Here is a 22,118-nt window from a genome sequence, read left to right on the forward strand (position 1 = left end):
ATACATCGACAAAGAGTATGATATAGATATCTAAAATGAATTTAAAAAAATTAAAAAACATAATAATTAAGGTTGAACAATTCAAATGTTCATTCTAGAACCATTTACAGATTTGAAATAAGCAAGTTAAGGTGATTGGTTTTGGGATCTCACTCTAATCTTAGCCACTGCTAAGGCGAATTTGGCTACTTGTGTAGTTATATATGGATCCAAGCCAGCTAGGAGTATGCAGATTTGCTCCATAATTGATCTATCTGAGAGGGTTAAAAGAATAGGCTGGAGAAATTTAAGCCTTGGGGTGACATACAGCAAGCAGGTTAATAAATAATGGCCAATGTCCTCAATTTCCCCTGACTTGCATGGACATAGTGTTTGATGCATTGGAGTATTTGTGTATCTTCCTTCCAGAAAGGCTGTAGGCATTGTCTGAAAGCGAAGAGCTGTGAACGATTTTCTTAAAGATCTAGTAGTTCAAAAAAACAAAATAATGTTCCATCCCAAAACTTGTTTTGAACAGAGGATACCATAGGGAGAAGGCCGAATGAGTAACAGCATGCAAGTCCCATCTTTTAGAGTAAAGATATTGTTGCGCGCCTCCCCCAATCTCCGAGCGGTGAGATTTCGGGGGTCCCTGCGCCCATCCAGGGTTTGGTTTCCTTTGGGAAGAAGGTCAGCGGAGACTGCTGGAATTCGCCCAAGGACTGCACCCATCATAGGAGCTGCATCCCACCCCACAAGACCATTATGGGGCACCCAAGGGACAAAGTCACTTGGGGATTTTATCTCACCCATCTCTCCAGGCGCTGGTAGCTTCTCTTGGACTTGAACTCCCTTCTCAGGTTTCTCCTGCTGCACCTTTTCTTTCACAGCCATTTCTCCAGGCACTGGGAGCTTCTCTTGGACTTGAACTCCCTTCTCAGGTTTCTCCTGCTGCACCTTTTCTCTCACAGCCATTTCTCCAGGCGCTGGCAGCTTCTCTCCAGCCTCTAGTTCACCTTTGTCTGAAGCTTTTTCTTCCTCCTGCACTTTCTCTTCCACAGCTGGCACACAGGGAGCAGAGAAATCTATCAGCAGCATCTCTTCTCCAGCCTCTATTTTACTTTCTTCAAAGGCATCTTCCTCTTCTTTTTCCAGCCTGTCCTCCTTCAAATCTTGGGGCTTCACTTCCAGCTCTCTGCTGTTTCCCCCCCTGGCAGGCTCCTGGACAATCAAAACTTCTTCTTCCTCCACTACTGACTGCAACTCCTTACAGCCCACTCCCTCCAGCTGCCCATCCACTTTCTGGATCTCTTTAGCCACCTCCATCTGGGTGCTCTGCAGCTGGACTCCTGGGTCACCCTTGACCCCTTGTAGTGGCTGATCAGGCAGGGCTCTCACCTCCTCACATGGGGTCTCCTTTTTCTCTCCCCAGATGCTTTCAAATATCTCTCCCATTCGTTTCCAATGCTCCTGCCGCTCCCGTTGCCTTTGCTGCTGGTCCTCCTGGCGTTCTTTCTGCCTTTGCTGCTGGTCCAGCTGGAACATCAATCTCATCTGTTCCAGGAGAAATGCTGTTCTCCCCTCCATCTTGACTCAGGCACACCTTGCTCCCAAGGCTTCTTTTAGGAAACTCAATCCCACTTTTGACACCAGTGTTGCGTGCCTCCCCCAATCTCCGAGCGGTGAGATTTCAGGGGGTCCCTGCGCCCATCCAGGGTTTGGTTTCCTTTGGGAAGAAGGTCAGCGGAGACTGCGGTGTCTTTATGAAATATGGTTTATTTATTTACACACATTCCAACCTGAGCTTCAGAATGGAGGGGTTCAAGGCATCAGCAGTCTAATATCCAGCTTTTCCATCTAGGTGCAGGGGCATCCTATCGCCACGATCCAGGGAGCCAGCCTCTCCGCAAGCCTGCAGCCCTAGTTCTCCAGTACACCCACTTCCAGTTCCAAACACACTTCTTCCCGCCCAGGAGTGGGGGGGAGGCTCTCCTCCAGTAGAGTTTAAAATGACAAAAAGGATCTTCCTAGCCCCTTTCACCAGTTGCCGGGCAACTAAATAGGACCATTAACTACCTAGCCACTCTATTTGATTAACAAGGGAGACTCATCTGGCTAGCAGAGCCAGCCTCCCAGGCATAGGATTCCAAATCAGAGGCTGGAAAAGTGACCCACAGAAATCATCCATTCCAGCCCCCCCCATGCTCATAACAAATATATTATTTCCTTAAGAAGGGACTTAGCTCACTGCGATGGAATAGTAGGTAATATATCTATGCTTATCCCACACATCGCAAGTATTATCTTGGTCCTTTTGAACCACGAAAGCAGAGATGGATTTTGCATTTGCTCAAGTAAGCATTTCTTGGGGAGGCGCGATTCACTCATGCAAGCCAGCTTGAGCCAGTACAGGGCAAGGGCAGAGTGTGCCATTGATTGTAGTGAGTAAAGTCCTGTTTTGGTCCTCATTAGTGCTATTGGAGTGCCTTGGGGTACAGTCAAGATGGATCTTAGAAAGGAGTTCTGAATGAACTCCAAAGGAGAAAGATTTGCATACCCCCAAATCTCTGCTCCATACAGGAGCTGGGGCACTATTTTTTTCTTATAGACTTCTAAAACCGGAGCAACCAGGCCCCCGCCTTTGATGTTATAAAAGCAAAGGAGCAAATGAGTGGAAAGTGAGGCCTTCAATTTAACTGCTGAAAAATGGGGTTTCCAAATGAGATTAGCAGAAAATGTCAAACCTAGGTATCTGATACTATACTGTTGTTCTATCTTTTTGTCATTTAAATTCCAAATATGAGTTTTCCTCTTCCTGCCAAAAACTACCACCTTCGTTTTGTCATAATTAATCACTAGGTGTTCCTTACCACAGAAGTTACCTAAACTTCTAATTAGCCTTCTCATCCCAATTTGTGTGGTTGAAATTAAAACTAGAGATTAGCAGATCAAGTGTGACCAGTCGCACATTAGGTTGTTGGCATAGGAGATTATAACAACATTCTCACTTTGAATATCCCATCTCTTTCAAGTTAAGGTTTTCTCTCCTCCCCCAATAAATAAATAAATGCTAGCGGCACCACAGAAGTACATGTATTCTTTAATTATAAAAGGGGAATCCAAATAACAAAAATAAAATATATAAAATTATAAATTATAATTATAATATTATACCATATGTAATTGGTACATTTACATCTCCTCCCTTTAATATTAAACTGATGTATGTGTTTTTCTTTTCTTTTCTTGAAGAACAGACTCATCAGTGTAATGGCTTTGATTATAAATGGCTCCCCAATAGGATTCTAGACTACTTGGAGAAATGTCCTGGGATGAATTCCAGAAGGAAATACGAAATGACATCATCAGTCCCCCATATTGCTCAATAAAAGTCTCTTGAATCCTTAGTGTGGAATGAGAACAATCTGAAATTGGACCCAGGACATCCCTGTGACTCTTTCAAAGCAAATAACCTTATTCAGCATGCCTTTGGGGGGCTCTAAGCCCCCCGTTTCAGCACTCAGTTTCAATGAAAAAGGCAGAGAGAGATAATGTTTCCTCTTTTCTCTTCTGATTCAGGTTTTGTGGTAGAGATGGCTTGGGAAAATTAATTCTTCCAAAGAATATGAAATTGTTTGAGACTTCTCTTTGAAACATTCTTTAAATGTATGGCATAACTGGAGTAACAGTGGATGTATTTTAGGTAAGTGACAATCCGTTTCTGAGCTTGTCTGGTGGCTTCAGTGATTTCTCAGTGCCTTGGCTGGATATTATTCAGAGTGGCAATCATGTCAGAGACACAAAATATTCTGCTTCTGGCCACTATGGAGATTCTTCTTTAAAATAATGTCTAATCAACCAAGCAGTATTGATGTAGTTATGTCACAGTTCTCCACTTCCATAGACTGAAACAAAGCACCAGTAGGAGTCGTAAAAAGCAAAAACCTGAATATTTGGCTTGGTATTTGCTTTAGGCAGAATTCAGTGATAACTCAAGGATGTTGGGTATATTCCAGTTGTGCTCCTCCATTTCTAGAAAAGCTTATTTTATGCAGCCGATATAACTCTGCTTTCAGAAAAGGGAGACACTTTTTTTTGCCAATTCTCCTCTGCAGACTGCTCCATTGCTTGAGAGGTTTTGGGGATCCTCCAGTACAGGGTGGGTGGAGTCTTTCCAGGAGTATAAGAAAACCTTTATTTATCAAGTTGGAGCAGCATCTGGCTGCAGGTGCCACCAGGGTATGAATATTGGTATCATATAGTCATCTGGAGATCTTCACTCTGGCTCCTATGTAGCTCCTTGCTGACAAATGGGCCAGTGAAAAAACTAGCATAGAAATAAGTAAGTACATCTTAGCTGCCCAAGAGTCCCCCCCACACATGTCCTTGTATACCAATTAACACCACTGATATATGAGTGGCAAACTGTCTCTAAATGAACTATGGTCTTAGAGGTAGATCTAGGGACTCTTAGCACTTCAGACAGGAACTTTTGCTGTACCGATTCCAATGTTGCAATGTCCAAGTGGGCTGATACTGGTGCTCCCTATAACATCTTCCCACCTAGACCAGACAAAAAATGAAGGGTAGTATTTTCTGTTACATTGGACGCCAGAGCTGTAGCTTTTAGGTGTGCAGTCCAGGTTCCTGAGCTTTTAAATGTCACTTTTATCCAAGCAGGAAGTTCCCTTTATTTGCCTCCAAAATGTGATTTTAGGTGAGATATTGTGTTAGTTTTGCTTCTTACATCCTATCAAACTGTAGCACAGTATGAGGATTCTTTATCAGACATAGCCTCAAAAAAAATTGAATAAGAGGCAGATGAAACCCATTGAGAATTTGGGGAACTGTGTTGCCCTTTCTTCCCCCCCCCCTTTTTTTACCCCAGATGAAACTGAAAGGGACCCCCGTCTAAGAAATATTGATAGTCTTCGTGTGTGAGAGTATTTTCCATTTCCTCAACATTCTTTCAATATCTTGCCTTTTCAGAAATCTCTATAATTACTGTACAATTGCAGTTTAGGCGAAGCTTTGCAGAAAATCTTTTCTTTTTCTTTTTTAAAGTGTAAGTAACTCTAGTTCTATTACTGTAAGATGTCAGTTGGAAGATTACATTCAAGCATAACCCCAATCCAAATCATTGGTTTTTTTCTCTAGAGATGATCATGTTTGTTGATTTTTAACTTTTTCTCATTTTATAGACGTGCATCATCAAAATAATTGCCAATGGGAAACCAAACTGCTGAGTGCTACTTTTATCTTCTCGGCCTCTCCAACAATCTGCAGCTCCAGATTTTCTTCTTTTCCTTTTTCTTGTTGATCTATCTGCTAACCCTGGTGGGGAATATAATGATCATGCTGCTTGTAAGGACCAGTACTCATCTTCAGAGTCCTATGTACTTCTTCCTGAGTCACCTTTCTTTCCTTGATGTGTGTTATTCATCTGTCACTGTCCCAAAGTTGTTGGAGATCATCACTGCCAAGCAGAAGACCATCTCTGTCAGTGGATGCTTCACTCAGGCTTTCTTTCTTTTGTCTTCAGCTGTTACTGAGGTTTTTATTCTCTCTTCAATGGCTTTGGACAGATATTGTGCTATATGTAAACCACTGTGATATATGGAAATAATGAATGTGGCATTCTGCCAAAAACTGGTGGCCAGTGCATGGATGCTTGGTTTCATTTATGCACTTGCAAACATCTTGCCACTGTTGAAGTTACGATTCTGTGGATCAAACATCATAAGGCATTTCAGTTGTGAGCTGCCTTCCATCCTCTCTCTCTCCTGCACTGAAACTTTCTCAAACAAAATGTTCTTTATTTCTGGGAACACAGTTGGGATGGCATCCCTTGTCCTCACGGTGCTGTCTTACATTCATATCATCTCCACCATCTTGAGAATTAACTCCTCGGAAGGGAGACGTAACACTTTCTCTACATGCAGCTCCCACCTTACTGTAGTTACTCTCTTCTACGGAACAGGTTCCTTCCGATATCTAAAGCCAAGCTCAGCTTCATCAGTACTTTTGGATGAAATATTGTCTATTCAATACTGCATCCTCACGCCTTTGCTAAATCCCATCATCTACAGCTTACAGAACAAGGAAATGAAAGCAGCATTTAGGAAAGTATTGAGACTAAACTTTTGATATTATCTTCCGATTTAAAAGATCCAATGTGGTATAGTGGTTAAGGTGTTGGACTATGATCTGGGAGAACAGGGTTCAAATCCCCACACAGCCATGAAGCTCACTGGGTGTTCTTGGGCTAGTCACTGCCTCTCAGCCTCAGAGGAAGGCAGTGGTAAACCCCCTCTGAATACTGCTTACAATGAAACCCTATTGATCTGCCTGTTTGGAATTACAAATATGGCAGTGGGAGGCAGTATCAAGCACATGGCAGGCCACATCCTGCACTGTGCAGCTCTGGCATGGAAGAATTTGAAAATTTAATTATTGAAAAGAAGAGCTGAGAGCTCCTTTAGGACTCATTCAATCTAAAAGGGCACAAAGCCATCCATTCACTAGACGATTAGCAGGGGCAAGGAAGAGGGCTTTTTCTGCGGTGGCCCCCTATATCTCTAGACCTGTTGACATCTTACAGTCCATCACATTTCACTTTTATGGAACATTGTGAAAACCTGTCTATTTCAGATGTCTTTTAGATAGGCAATACCATTCAACTGTGGGGATCCTTTACTCCTTTTTTTAATGAACTATTTATTATAGATTTTTTAATTTCAATTTGCCTCTAGGAGTTTCAGGGGCAGAATGTTATTATTGTACAGAGGATGTTCTTTTAATATGTAGGCTGCCCTGAAAGAATTTATGTTCAGAAACTGGTATATAAATGTTTTACATTAAATTATATAATAGTGACATTGAATTTGGCCTGAAGCTGAATGGATTTTTTTTTTTTTAGCAAGTGCATGTTTTGGGTGTGTGTTTGTAATGTTTGTTTCTGGGAAGCTCTGAAACTTGCTTGCTGAAGATGGTTTGCAGTCTAATTCATTGTATTCTTAATTACAGCTTCTTTGTTCTCTTAAAAACAAGAAGATTATTTATCTTTGCGTGAGTGTTTCTTTAGAAATAGAAAAGAATTATATACATTTTCCTAAAAGACATCTTTGCCTGAGTGTTTCTTTAGAAACAGAAAATAATTATATACATTTTCCTAAAAGACGTGATGAAACCTAATGCAGAAGAGTAACTTAATTGGACCAAAAGGGGCAGCATCCTGGTTTCATAGTCCCATAACTAGTTCCATAATTAGGCCTGAACACAGGCTGGAATGGGTCAAGATAATCTGTTTCATCCATGAGTACTTGCAATTGCTGCACCACAACCCTCTCAATCACCTTCTGTAAGAAGGGGGTATTTGCGACCAGTAGGAATTTTCGAAAACCAATGGGTCCAGAATGGGGTTTTTCAGGAGCAGTCGGATCAGCACCTCTTTCAGGGTGGCTGGAACCACTCCCTCCTGTAATCATGGATTGATCGCACCTTGGATCCACCTAGTCAAACCACCTCAGCAAGCTTTAATAAGCCAAGAAGGGCAAGGTTCAAGAGGACACATTGCTGACCACATCATCACAAGCACCTTGTCCACATCATCAGGCCGCATCAACTGAAACTGTTCCCAAGAACTACAAACTATATCAGAAGGACAGGGAAGGACGTATTGGTGGCGGAGTCGCTCTATACGTGAAAGAAGGCATTGAATCCAGCAAGCTCGAAACCCCAAAAGAGGCAGACTCCTCCACAGAATTGTTGTGGGTGGTGATACCATACCCCAGGAGGGACTTAATACTGGGAACGATCTATCGTCCCCCTGATCAAAATGCTCAGGGAGACCTTGAGATGAGATATGAAATTGAGGAAGCATCCAAACTAGGAAATGTGGTAGTAATGGGTGACTTCAACTGCCCGGACATAGACTGGCTGCATATGTGTTCCAGTCATGACAAAGAAGCAAAGTTTCTAGATATTCTAAATGACTATTCCCTAGACCAGTTGGTCATGGAACCGACCAGAGGGACGGCAACCCTGGACTTAATCCTCAGTGGGGACCGGGACCTGGTGCGAGATGTAAATGTTGTTGAACCGATTGGGAGCAGTGACCACAGTGCTATTAAATTAAACATACATGTAACTGGCCAATTGCCAAGAAAATCCAACACGGTCACATTTGACTTCAAAAGAGGAAACTTCACAAAAATGAGGGGATTGGTAAAAAGAAAGCTGAAAAACAAAGTCCAGAGGGTCACATCACTCGAAAATGCTTGGAAGTTGTTTAAAAACACTATATTAGAAGCTCAACTGGAGTGCATACCGCAGATCAGAAAAGGTACCGCCAGGGCCAAGAAGATGCCAGCATGCTCAACGAGCAAAGTCAAGGAAGCTCTTAGAGGCAAAAAGTCTTCCTTCAAAAAATGGAAGTCTTGTCCAAATGAAGAAAATAAAAAAGAACACAAACTCTGGCAAAAGAAATGCAAGAAGACAATAAGGGATGCTAAAAAAGAATTTGAGGAGCACATTGCTAAGAACATAAAAACCAACAACAAAAAATTCTATAAATACATTCAAAGCAGGAGACCATCTAGGGAGGCGATTGGACCCTTGGATGATAAGGGAGTCAAAGGTGTACTAAAGAACGATAAGGAGATTGCAGAGAAGCTAAATGAATTCTTTGCATCTGTCTTCACAGTGGAAGATATAGGGCAGATCCCTGAACCTGAACTAACATTTGCAGGAAGGGATTCTGAGGAACTGAGACAAATAGTGGTAACGAGAGAGGACGTTCTAAGCTTAATGGACAATATAAAAACTGACAAATCACCGGGCCCGGATGGCATCCACCCGAGAGTTCTCAAAGAACTCAAAGGTGAAATTGCTGATCTGCTAACTAAAATATGTAACTTGTCCCTCGGGTCCTCCTCCGTGCCTGAGGACTGGAAAGTGGCAAATGTAACGCCAATCTTCAAAAAGGGATCCAGAGGGGATCCCGGAAATTACAGGCCAGTTAGCTTAACTTCTGTCCCTGGAAAACTGGTAGAAAGTATTATTAAAGCTAGATTAACTAAGCACATAGAAGAACAAGCCTTGCTGAAGCTGAGCCAGCATGGCTTCTGCAAGGGAAAGTCATATCTCAGTAACCTATTAGAATTCTTTGAGAGTGTCAACAAGCATATAGATAGAGGTGATCCAGTGGACATAGTGTACTTAGACTTTCAAAAAGCGTTTGACAAGGTACCTCACCAAAGGCTTCTGAGGAAGCTTAGCAGTCATGGAATAAGAGGAGAGGTCCTCTTGTGGATAAGGAATTGGTTAAGAAGCAGAAAGCAGAGAGTAGGAATAAACGGACAGTTCTCCCAATGGAGGGCTGTAGAAAGTGGAGTCCCTCAAGGATCGGTATTGGGACCTGTACTTTTCAACTTGTTCATTAATGACCTAGAATTAGGAGTGAGCAGTGAAGTGGCCAAGTTTGCTGATGACACTAAATTGTTCAGGGTTGTTAAAACAAAAAGGGATTGCGAAGAGCTCCAAAAAGACCTCTCCAAACTGAGTGAATGGGCAGAAAAATGGCAAATGCAATTCAATATAAACAAGTGTAAAATTATGCATATTGGAGCAAAAAATCTTAATTTCACATATACGCTCATGGGGTCTGAACTGGCGGTGACCGACCAGGAGAGAGACCTCGGGGTTGTAGTGGACAGCACGATGAAACTGTCGACCCAGTGTGCGGCAGCTGTGAAAAAGGCAAATTCCATGCTAGCGATAATTAGGAAAGGTATTGAAAATAAAACAGCCGATATCATAATGCCGTTGTATAAATCTATGGTGCGGCTGCATTTGGAATACTGTGTACAGTTCTGGTCGCCTCATCTCAAAAAGGATATTATAGAGTTGGAAAAGGTTCAGAAGAGGGCAACCAGAATGATCAAGGGGATGGAGCGACTCCCTTACGAGGAAAGGTTGCAGCGTTTGGGGCTTTTTAGTTTAGAGAAAAGGCGGGTCAGAGGAGACATGATAGAAGTGTATAAAATTATGCATGGCATTGAGAAAGTGTATAGAGAAAAGTTCTTCTCCCTCTCTCATAATACTAGAACTCGTGGACATTCAAAGAAGCTGAATGTTGGAAGATTCAGGACAGACAAAACGAAGTACTTCTTTACTCAGGGCATAGTTAAACTATGGAATTTGCTCCCACAAGATGCAGTAATGGCCACCAGCTTGGATGGCTTTAAAAGAAGATTAGACAAATTCATGGAGGACAGGGCTATCAATGGCTACTAGCTGTGATGGCTGTGCTCTGCCACCCTAGTCAGAGGCAGCATGCTTCTGAAAACCAGTTGCCGGAAGCCTCAGGAGGGGAGAGTGTTCTTGCACTCGGGTCCTGCTTGCGGGCTTCCCCCAGCCACCTGGTTGGCCACTGTGAGAACAGGATGCTGGACTAGATGGGCCACTGGCCTGATCCAGCAGGCTCTTCTTATGTTCTTAAGAAGTTGCAGCAGACATTGCACTGGAAACCTCACTGGGGACTACAGTAAATGTAGATGCAGCATGGGCCTCCAAAGGGTCTAAAACTCCATTTCCTGGAGTTTATGCCAACAGATCCTGACAATATGGAAAAGCTCCAGTGGAGGGCTACTTGCGGATGTGATGGAGGCAGAGAAGTGAGCCTTTTTCACTGCTCTCACTGCCACACAGTAGGTATGATTATGGTGTTTTACTCATGCCTAATCAGCCTCATGTCTTTCACCACTTTCGCTCTAGCTGTCGTCCAGCCTGTTTCATTGCCCTTAGCTCACTGGGCTCCACAATACCAGAGAGGCCACTTGGGGGCAACCGTGTCAACAGCCCGACGTGTCTCGCTGTTCCACATCATGACAAAGGCTTCAACAGGGTTACCTGCTCTATCTACAAGAAACTCCCCCAGGGCATTCAGGTATCCAATGGATCCCATTAATCTCTGGGGGCTGACCATCTTAATCTGTTCACCACCCCTGCAGGGGACGATTGGGGCCATAAGTCTAAACTTTACCAGGAAGTGGTCTGACCGTGACAATGGAGTGATATCCACCCCCCCATCTCCAAACTACCCCTTCCTCCATCTGGAGCAAAAGCCAACTTGAGGGTGTGCTCTGCCCTATGTGCCAGGCTGGTGACAACTTGAGATCCTGAGAAGTCCCAAGCCAGAACACTAGAGGCAGCTTCAGCATGAACATTGAACTCATCCAGAACTATTGTTCTGGGCTCCTCCAATACTCTTTGATCTTTCACACAACATACAAGCTATTTGATCTTTCACACAATATACAAGCTAGCTCTAGAATTCTAGTGGAATATATTGTAAATTTAGCGCTAATTTCCATGATAAATGATTCCAGAAATAATCTGTTAGCAAGGCTGGTAACCGGGAAGATTGTGTGAGTTTTTCACTAGCTGCAGCCACTAATGTGACAGGCATCCCAGCATGCAATGCATTCCCGCCCTTTAGTCATACATTTGTGTTTTGTTTTGCTTTTTTGCCTGAATAAAATTGTACCGGCATTCCAGAATCAATGCAGATAGCAGCAGACTTTCCTACACACACCCCTGTGTCAATACAACAAGAATAATTTAAAAAGTCAGATCCTAAAGAAAGAGGGTTTGCATGGCAATGGGACAAGATAGTAGACCTCCTACACATTGGGGAACAGTGTGCATGTGTATAATGGGTGAAGAACAAAAACCAGTTAGATTGGTTCCAAAAACTGCTGTTCCTTAACACAACAGGTACTGCAGTGTGAAAGGGATTTTAGAAATCAGGTTAGAAAGCATTACGTTTTAATCCATTAAAGTACCGCAATCACCCCCATGTGTGAAACCAGCCTCAGTCAGAGCTTGGAAAAGTTACTTTTTTGAACTACAACGCCCATCAGCCCAATCCAGTGGCCATGCTGGCTGGGGCTGATGGGAGTTGTAGTTCAAAAAGTAACTTTTCCAAGCTCTGGCCTCAGTAAGGGGGTAATCCTACAGATCCAGCATAATTCATGCCAGCTTCAATTAAGGTAGTGTAAAGCATGCCTCATCCAAACCCTGTTCAGGGAAGGGCTACTGCTGGCTGAGCCAGCCCATTTTTCAGGGTTTATGCTGGCAGAAGTTACACTGGTCTCAGCTCAGCTGGCTGAGCTGCATCTAAAGTGGGATGAACAAACCAAACCAACATATCTCTTGTTGTAACATTGGAAACTGCCTTATACTGAATCAATCCAGAGGTCCATTAGCTCAGTATTGTCTGCACTGATTGGCAGTGGCTCTTCAGGGTTTTCAGGCAAGACTCTCTCCCAGCCCTACCTGGAGATGCCAAGGACTGAACTTGGGACCTTCGGCATGCAAGGCAAATGCTCTAAGGCAGGGATATGGCCCTTTCTCAAGTGGCAGATCTGCCAATACTAACTTGCTCTTCATCCTGGAGGATCTTGGATTGTGCCCTTAGCTCATTAATCTAAATGTTATTCACTGCCCTTTAAACATTTTTTTTTTTTGCAGGATAGCTTACACATACCAGACAAACCAGATGCCTATAGGAAGACTGCAAGTGGTACCTTAGCCCAACAATGCTCTGCCCTCCTGCGGTTTCCACTCTCCCTTTGTAGGAGAGTATATGCTCAAATGCATGCGGAATCTTGGGGTTATTTATGTGTTTGTTTGTTTAAAATGGAGCATAGGAATCTTCTGTTTGGCCTTTAAAAATCAAATAAATGACAGCTCTTGTAACCTATAGTTAAAACATTAAAGTCTGACTGACAATAAATGACAACAAGTTGAAACAACTGCCACAAAATGAAGCTAGATATATCATGAAATAATGAAAGAAAGCTGTCCTGTGGGAAGAAAGGAGCAGGCACTTCCTCTTCCTTATTTTAACTTGTGAAATATTTACCTTGTACAAGGGGGATTAGAAAATACATTTTCATCTATGTGAATTAGTTGTTGCAAAGGAAACAATTAGATATTTCAGATACAGCCACTGGATTACAAAACCATGTTTTAAACGAGTTACTACATATTCTGCAAAGAAGAGCAAATACAGCATTTCAGAACTAAATTAATCTCCAGAGAATTCCAGTTAGACTTTCATCTGATCCTGACATGGATAATTTTCTGTGAGTATCTGTAAAGAAAATACATGGGAAGGAGGAGGGGGAACTGCAGAAACACAACATGAAAACATTTTGTATTATATCTCCTTCTGTGATCTTGCACATATGAATGAATTCTTTGAAGACCAGGACATGATAAGAAGCAGAGTTGATGGTAATTGTGTGTAAGTTTCCCAGATGAAGCAGCAAGTTTTATAAAACTTAGAATGCATCTGAAGAAAGAGTCATTTCCAGAGAGTATAGAAATGAAACCTATATGGACCCCAATAGCTTGCTTTTCTGTTTGAATGGACTACATGGTTTTAGATAAGATGGATGGGATTTGCGTGGAGAACCATGTTTGTTTGTTTGTGAATGGAGATGTTAACATAATTATCAGTGTCTGCTTCTCCATACTACATTTACTTCTGACCTCGCTGTTTACAATCTCCCACCCAACCATGTATATAGGTACTGTTAACTCAGGACAACATTATATGCATCTGATGAAGTGGACTATAGGTCATTAAAACTTATGTCTAATAAATTTGTTACTCCTAATGGTGCCACAAGACTCTGTTTTTATAGAGCAGGAAAAACTAGTGAGACTTGGTTGTTAAGGGAAATGTTTAGATTGGATACTGAGCAAATACCTATCTAACCTGTATCAAAATAAACTGCATCTAATCTGAATGGGAAATAGGATGGCATCAAGGAATTATTCCAAAACCTCTGTACCTTTAGGATCTGAACTTCCATGTGGGGAAAACCCACTTCAGAAGTTCCTACCATTTCAAAAATAACATATCCACTATCATACATAAGTGTTGTGGACATGCCATTTTTGGATGCAATAGAAATGTCAGAGAAAGGTGTGCACATCTGTTATTGCTTGGTGAAGTATGTGTTCAACTCTAAGCTTCCATTAGAATATTGTGTTCTAGAAAAAAAGGTGCTTGATTGATGTCTACAAACATTGTGCATTTTTAGAATGGATACAGAATATTTTAATATAGGAACTGCTAACCCTTTTTTGTCCTGAAGGCCACACTGACCCATAATGAGCCCTCCACACTCCATATACCACCAGTGTATTTTGCCAAAACTGGGTGTGGCCACCCCACACTCTTTCATGCACATGCACAGGGGACACACACATACACACACCTCTGCCTACCTCAGAACTGGGTATATGTTATCTTTTGCTTTCTTTTTGCTGTTTTCATCAAAATTGGTGGGGTCTTGAGGTAGTCAGAAAAATAACTTGCAGGGCATATCAGCCCCCCTCCTGTTTTAATGAGATCTTATCAAACAAGTTCTGACTCTTTTTATTGCTTTCTTTTTTCCATAACAAGAGCAGATGTAGAATGGCAACAAAGCAAGCACTTCTGATATAGGCTGAATCTCTTACCCTGGTAGGTAATGTTATACCTAAATCTTCTCAGATACAAGGTTTGTCTTCCTTCATGAAGAAACAAGGAAGCCAAGACATTTAATCAGATTTGACACCACCTTACATATAAAGTGATTTTTTTAGATGAATTCAAAGGTTCATCTTCAGGTGAAATAAGAGAGGAATTGTGAGGGGAGGAGGTAAAGAGTTTCATTAAGTGAGGGGGAGGTGATGGCAATTGTTTTGGAGTCACATAAATGTGCTAACCAGATACAATGATCCTGTTTGTTTATTTTAACTGATACTGGTTGAGACTGCTCAATGAGCAGTTTGCTGCCTTTTTGTTCCTTACAGGTTTCCATGTGCAAAATGACATATTCACATTGATTTAAATACAATGCAGAACAGAAACTTGATGCAGTTGCACAATGTGCTTAAAATGCTTTGCAGCCAGGATGGATGAATTGTGATGTGCAGTGAAACATATGATGTTTCCTTATACTGAAACAGACCATTGTCTGTCTAGCCCTTTATTGCTTACTCTGATTGGAAGGAGCTATCCATGAGGTCTTTACCATTAATTGATGTCCGATCTTTTTGAAAGGTGGTGGAGATGGATTCTGAGCCATTTTCTATTTCCTAAGCACTTTCTTTACCACTGAATTATGATCCCTTTCTATACTTTTTACAACTATATACTATATATATACCTCTATATACTATATACTATATACTATACAACTATTTTAACGGCTCCAGATTGTGTCACCTTTTCTAGCTTGCAGCAAATTGCTTCATATGTGTGCGTGTGTTATGTGCCTTCAAGTCATGGCGACCCTCTGAGTGAGCAACCTCCAATTGCATCTGTCATGAACCACCCTGTTCAGATCTTGTAAGTTCAGGTCTGTTGATTCCTTTATGGAATTGATCCATCTCTTGTTTGGACTCCATCTTTTTCTATTCCTTTCTGTTTTTCCCAGCATTATAATATTTTCTAGTGAACCCTGTCTTCTCATTATGTGTCCAAAGTATGATAGCCTCAGTTTCATCATTTTAGCTTCTAGTGATAGTTCTGGTTAAGTTTGATCTAACACCCAATTATTTGTCTTTTTCTCAGTCCATAGTACCAGAAAAGCTCTCCTTCAACACTACATTTCAAATCAGCTGATTTTTCTCTTATCTGCTTTTTTCACTGTCCAACTTTCACATCCATACATAGAGATCAGGAATACCATGGTCTGAATGATTCTGACTTTAGTGTTCAGTGATACATCTTTGCATTTAATGACCTTTTCTAGTTGTCTCATAGCTGCCCTCCCCAGTCCTAGCCTTCTTCTGATTTCTTGACTATTATCTCCCTTTTGGTTAATGACTATGCCAAGGTATTGATAATCCTTGACAAGGATTATCCTTCATATAATCCTTCAAAGACAATCCTTCATATAGAATATACATAAATGGTCCCATCTCAAAAATCTGTTTAATCTAACTGTAATCGTACATTTAACCTAACTGTAATAGTATATTTGATCTCTCTCTCTCTCTCTTTTACAGTTTGTAGAAAAGGAAAATGGAAAATCAGACCTCTGCAATCAGTTACTTTGTTCTCTTGGGATTTTCATATGATCCCCCACTCCAGATTTTCCTGTTCATGGCATTTCTCTTTATATATGCTGTAACCCTGGGGGGAAATGTGATGATCATGGTGGTAATAAGGGGAAACAATAATCTTGACAGTCCCATGCACTTCTTCCTTTGTCATCTGGCTTTTCTTGATATCTGTTTATCTTCAGTCACTGTGCCTCAACTGCTAGTGAATTTCTGTAGAAGCCAGGCAATTTCATACGGTGGATGCATTGCCCAGTTGTTTTTCCTCATTCTTATGGGAAGCACAGAAGCTTTTGTACTTACAACAATGGCTTATGACCGCTATGTTGCCATATGCAAGCCCCTGCATAATGTAAGAGTTATGAACAGAGCATTTTGTAGGTGACTGGTGGGAGGTGCATGGACAATTGGTTTCTTCTATGCCCTATCAAATACATTACCCGTGTTGAAACTAGTGTTCTGTGGTTCAAACATTATCAGGCATTTTAGCTGTGAATTTCCATCTCTGCTTGTTTTATCATGTACAGAAACATTCTTGAACAGAATGACATTCCTCATTACTGGCAATGCAGTAGGGGCTTCTTCATTCTTTGTTATATTCTTGTCCTATGTCCACATAATTTCTACTATCCTGAAGCTTCATTCAGTAGAAGTTAAAAGAAAAACCTTCTCCACATGCAGTTCCCACCTCACTGTAGTGGTTTTGTACTATGGCACTGACTTTTTTAGGTATATGAGAACCAACACAGCATCCTCAGTTATTATGGATGAACTCTCCTCCGTTCAATATAACATTTTGACTGCCATGTTAAACCCCATTATCTACAGCTTGAAGACCAAGGAAGTGAAGGAAGCCATCAAGAAAAAAATACGATACAAACTATCTTATTTCTCTCATTTTGTAAAATGATTAAATATTAAGTAGATCAGTGGACAATAAATAGATAATTACTCCAAATGCAATAAATATGAGGGATTTACATTGATTTTGGATGAATCCCTTATCCTGAAGTGAAGCAGGTTCCCTAGGGATATTGGGCTTCTACAATGCAAAATGAGATCTCCATAAGGTGGGCAGAAGTCCAAACAGAGACCTCTGAAGTGCTTGCTAATGCCTCAGCAGTGCAGACATCCAAAAATGCTGATAAAAGATGTGTGTTGTAGGAGCGGGGAGAGAGAACAGCTTTGTATAACTGAAATGTATGTCTCTAACTTTGTGGCAGGATGTTTTACAAAGTGCCAGATCTGCATCTGAACCAGAGCCTGTGGCTGGAGTACAGCCATAGTAAATAAATGTAAGGGCAGCACACGTAGCTCAACTCCAGAGTGTAGTATAGTGGGTTTTAAATTTTAAATTATTTGTCTGTTTATTTTATTAAATCTTTTGCCATATGTTTGAATTTGTGTATACATGACCAATTTGTGTTGCAATGGCCTATGGCTAGGCAATAAAGATTGATTGATTGTAAATAAATGCATTTCTGTAAGGTATATTTATAGTAAAGTAACTAGTACTAATGTACAATTGTCTGTTTTATTGTATGTTAAATATATTGTAAGCCCCCTTGAGATATAAATGTTAGGGGTGTGCAAGCATACTGTATGGACCTTGAAACACAAGCGGAAGCAGAGGTGACTATCATGAGACATGGCATGGTGGATCAGGGATTCCAAAAAGTACCTTTGCGATTTGGGGGCCCTTCAGACAACCTTTTTAATGAGCATTTGGGATGATTTTCACTTTTGATGCCATTTGGGGTGGTCATGTACACTCATTGAAGCTGATTTTCACCTTCAAAACCTTCTCGATAATCGCATAGCAACTTGATCAATCAGGGTATGGTCCATAGCTACTAGCAAAAGTCCTGAAACTTTTCATTGCACAATGTTTGGATTTTCTTTGACCCACTTTTCTTCTGTTCAAGTGCTAAGGTGTCCTGGCAATGTGCTAAATTAACAGCTACAGAACTGGGGAACTGAAGAAGACTAGCTCTGGAAGTGAGTACTTGAGCATCTGGTGCTTGCTTGCTTGCTCCTCTGGGTTGCTGTCTCTCGAGACAGCTGAGGTCCCTGGTAAGTGCTACAAGGATTAGACTGACCCTGAATCCAGAGAGAAGCTGCAATCAATTTTGTAGTCTCTTGCATCAGCTCCTGGCTAGGTCAGGGAGCATAAAAGCCTGGCTGCACTTGGGCAATGGGTCTGCTACTGGGGGTGTCACCCCTGAAGGGGTGACACTAAAGGGGGTTGTCCCTTGGGTTGTCCCTGAGGGTGCGGGTGCTACTCCCTTCTATTTTTTTTAAAAAAACTATCTAGAGAAGATTGGTAGTGGGGAGGGTGTATGACGCCTGTGCAGGGTGGGAGCCTGAATGATAGGAGAGAGTTGCCAGATGCCTCTAGAGTGAGAGTCTGCAACTGGCAGAAGGTGGGCCCTCCCTGGGTGTGAGATGGGAGGGAGAGTAGATGTGCCTTGGGTGAAAGATATTGAGAGGGTGTGACTGTTCCCAATTCTTTCAGAGGCCTACTGGAATAATTGGTTCAGGTAGGTTTTGTTGGTGGGCTTTTGTTGTGTCCATATCAGGTGTTTAGGAGGAGTCCTAGTAAGGAGCGGCATGGGTGATGCCACCCTAAACTCAGTGATCATGGGTAAAGGGAGGTATAGCCATGGGGAGGTGGTGAACTATCATAGAAGATGAAGGCAAGGCTATCTACATCTTGTTCCTCACTCCCATTCCTCCCATGGATGGGTTCCGTGTTGCTCATCTGCTGTGCCCACTGGTCTCTGTGTGCTGTTGTTTATCGCCAGATCAGTACACAATAAGACCACACTCATCCATGATTTCAGCATGGATTTGCCAATTTCGTGTGCATTACCGAGACCTGGGTGGGTGAGCTGGGAGGAGTTGATCTGACCCAGCTTTGCTCACCCGGATATGCAGTGCAACACCAGCATAGACTGCAGGGATGTGGGGGAGGGGTTAGTGCGGTCTACAGAACTTCCATTTCTGTCACCAGGAAACCACTCTGTCTTAGAGCTGGCTGTGGGGGCCTGCCCCTGGTGTTGGGCCAATGAGACAGTAAACTAGGGTTGTTGCTGGTGTACCATCCACCCTTCCACCCAGCAGCTTCTCTGACTGAGCGGGTGGATGCCATTTCGGCTGTGTTGTTGGATGAGCCCAGAATGATAGTCCTGGGTGATTTTAATGTCCATGCTGAAGCTGTCTCCAGTGTTCCTGCATGGGACTTCATGCCTTCCATGACAACAATGGGGCTGTCTCAAGTTGTCATACATAGTGTTATGAGCATGGGGGTTGGAATGGATGATCCCTGTGGGTCCCCTTCCAACCTCTGATTTGGAATCCTGTGCCTTGGAATGAGGAACTCGCTCTGCTGGCCAGATGAATTTCTTTTGTTAAACAAATAGAGTGGCCAGGTAGGATAATGGGTCTATCAGTTGCCCAGCAACTGGCGAATGGGCCAGGAAGACCCTTTTGTCATTGAAACTCTTCAGGAGAACCTTCCCCTCCCTTCCTGGCAGCTAGCAGAAGTTTGTGCTTTGAGTGTGTTTGGAAAGTGTCTAGAGAATGCCTGGGAACTGGAGGCAGCAGTGAAGCTGGTTCTCTACATCATGGCTATAGGATGCCTCCTGTAACACAGATGGAAAAGCTGGATATTGGACTGCTAATGCCTTGAACCCCTCCATCCTAAGCTCAGGTTGGAATGTGTGTAAATAAATAAACCATATTTCATAAAGACACCACAGTCTCTGCTGACCTTCTTCCCAAAGGAAACCAAACCCTGGATGAGTGCAGGGGCCCTTGAGATCTCACCACTTGGAGATTGGGGAGGCATGCAACAATAGGGCAGAGCACACCCTCAACTTGGTTTTTGCTCTAGGTGGAGAAAGTGTTGGTCTGGAGATGGGGGGTGTATGTTACCCCATTTTAATGATAAAATGATTTGCTGGTGAAGTTTAGATTTACAGCTCCTATTGTCCCCTGCAGTGGAGATAGACTGATTAAGATAGCCCTCCCTCTGAGACTAATGGAATCTACTTGATTCCTTAATGTCCTGGGGGAGTTCCCAGTAGATAGAGCAGGTGACCCTGTTGAAGTCCTTGGATGCTGTCACACTGCACTTTATTCTGTTATTCTGATGACCTGCTAATTTGCACATTATATTTGACCTTCCACATGATGTACAAGCTAGCCCCAGAATTCTAGTGGAATATAGTGCAAGTTTAGCACAAATTCCCATGATAAATGATACTAGAAAAAATCAGTTGGAAGATGACAGGGTTTTTTTGCTAGCTGCAGCTGCTCACATGACAGGCACCCCAGCAAGCAGTGCATTCCCACCCTTTAGTCACATGGGTTTGTTTGTTTGTTTGCCTGATGAAAATTGTACCGGTATTGTACTGGTATTCTGGGATTGGGGCAGATAGCAGCAGCATTTCCTACACACAACTCTGTGTTGATACAACAAAAATAATGTTAAAAGTCAGATCCTAAAGGGAGGAGGCTTGCATGGCGAAGGGACTAGATATTAGACCTCTTATGCAGTGGAGAACAGTACAAATGTGTATAATGGGTGAGGAATAAAAACAAGCCGTGTGAAAGATGAAATGCCAGTATACTGGCTGAAAAACTGTTGTTCCTTAATGCAACAGGTACTGCAGTATGAAAGGGATTTTAGAAAAGACTGGCAGTGAGCCAAGTGCCAGCCGGCAGAAGAGCCTATTTGAAAGGGAAACTTCAGCAAAAGGCCATAATAATGCCCTCAACAAAAGTCCAGTAAGCCAAGTGCTCACTGGTGAAGACAATTTGCCAGCAAAGGGCCATAATAACACCCTCAATGAAAGTCCAGTGATAGGCCAAGCACTCACTAGCAAAGAAGATTTGCCACTCCAGAGTGAAGAGGATTTGCCAGTCCAAGATGCAGCTGAAAATATTTGGCAGACCTGGTATCATCTTAGAGAAAAAAGAAGCCCTGTGCCTAGAACCCACTGCCCAAAGTGGGTGTGGCCTGGTGTTTGCTTCTGCTCTCTGGACTAATCTGGCTACTTTTCTTTTGGGAGAAGCAAGAGTGTTTCTTTGGGACTGCAGCACCATGGAGAACCCCTCCCAAAGTGTATGGTCAGGCAGACACCAATTAAATAACTCTGATATTGAAAGGTTGTTCCCCAATGACAGTTGGTGGAAAGCAAGTGCTATAGGTGATTGGTCCAAACAAGCCAAAAGGGAAGTGCATGCACACCTGTGGTATTCATACAAGAACTTTTCCCTCCAGTTTTCACATAAATATGAAGAAAATGTAAATGTCTTTAGCTGTTGGGTATGCTCACATGTGCCCCATAATTCTGAAGGAGGGGTGCCTATGATGCTTGTTCCCTTTACATGGGTAAATATGTGCACAGAGTGAAGGACTTTAAACAGGAATAATTTTATATGTAATGGGGCTGGGAAAGAAAAATTGAAAAATGGGACAAGCCCACCACAAGTGACTGGACCAAGAAAGTTCCTATGATTGGGCTGGCCACCACTGCCCAACGTCTGTTATGTTATGAAAACACTGGGCCCAAGCCGGTAGGGTGGAGCGCTTCCAATTATACTCTATTCTGTTCCAAGAATACTGCTATCATCAGAATGTATAATGCTATATTCAATATCTTAATGCCCCAATCTTTGATGCAAAGTGCAGCTTTAAACATCAGGGTATGAAAACACAGAGAACCACTTATATATGTGGGAATGATGCATACCGCTGGCTACCCATTGATTGGTCAGGGTCCTGTTATGTGGGGTACATTCTGCCAGTCATAAGACACCTCCCAACCCTGCCAAAGGGCCAACTTCAAAATAAAAGGGAAATCACTGAAGCTGAAAACCTTGGGGCTACTCTGTACCTTGCCTATGGTGTTGCTTGAACCATTAAAGAAATCAGGTTGTTGTCTACCATATTAGAACTATAATGACACAGCTGATTCCCTTGATAAGTTAACCACTGAATAATT

The 22,118-nt window shown here is 42.3% G+C and overlaps 2 pseudogenes; both read left to right on the forward strand.

Moving 5' to 3' along the window:
• The first annotated feature begins 3,618 nt into the window (after positions 1-3,618).
• LOC133367878 (olfactory receptor 1G1-like) lies at positions 3,619-17,017 on the forward strand (annotated as a pseudogene).
• Positions 5,206-6,126, forward strand: LOC133367877 (olfactory receptor 5A2-like; annotated as a pseudogene).
• Positions 17,018-22,118: the final 5,101 nt, after the last annotated feature.

The sequence above is a fragment of the Rhineura floridana genome, chromosome 11 (genome assembly GCF_030035675.1).
Source record: "Rhineura floridana isolate rRhiFlo1 chromosome 11, rRhiFlo1.hap2, whole genome shotgun sequence".
Classification (NCBI taxonomy): Eukaryota; Metazoa; Chordata; class Lepidosauria; order Squamata; family Rhineuridae; genus Rhineura; species Rhineura floridana.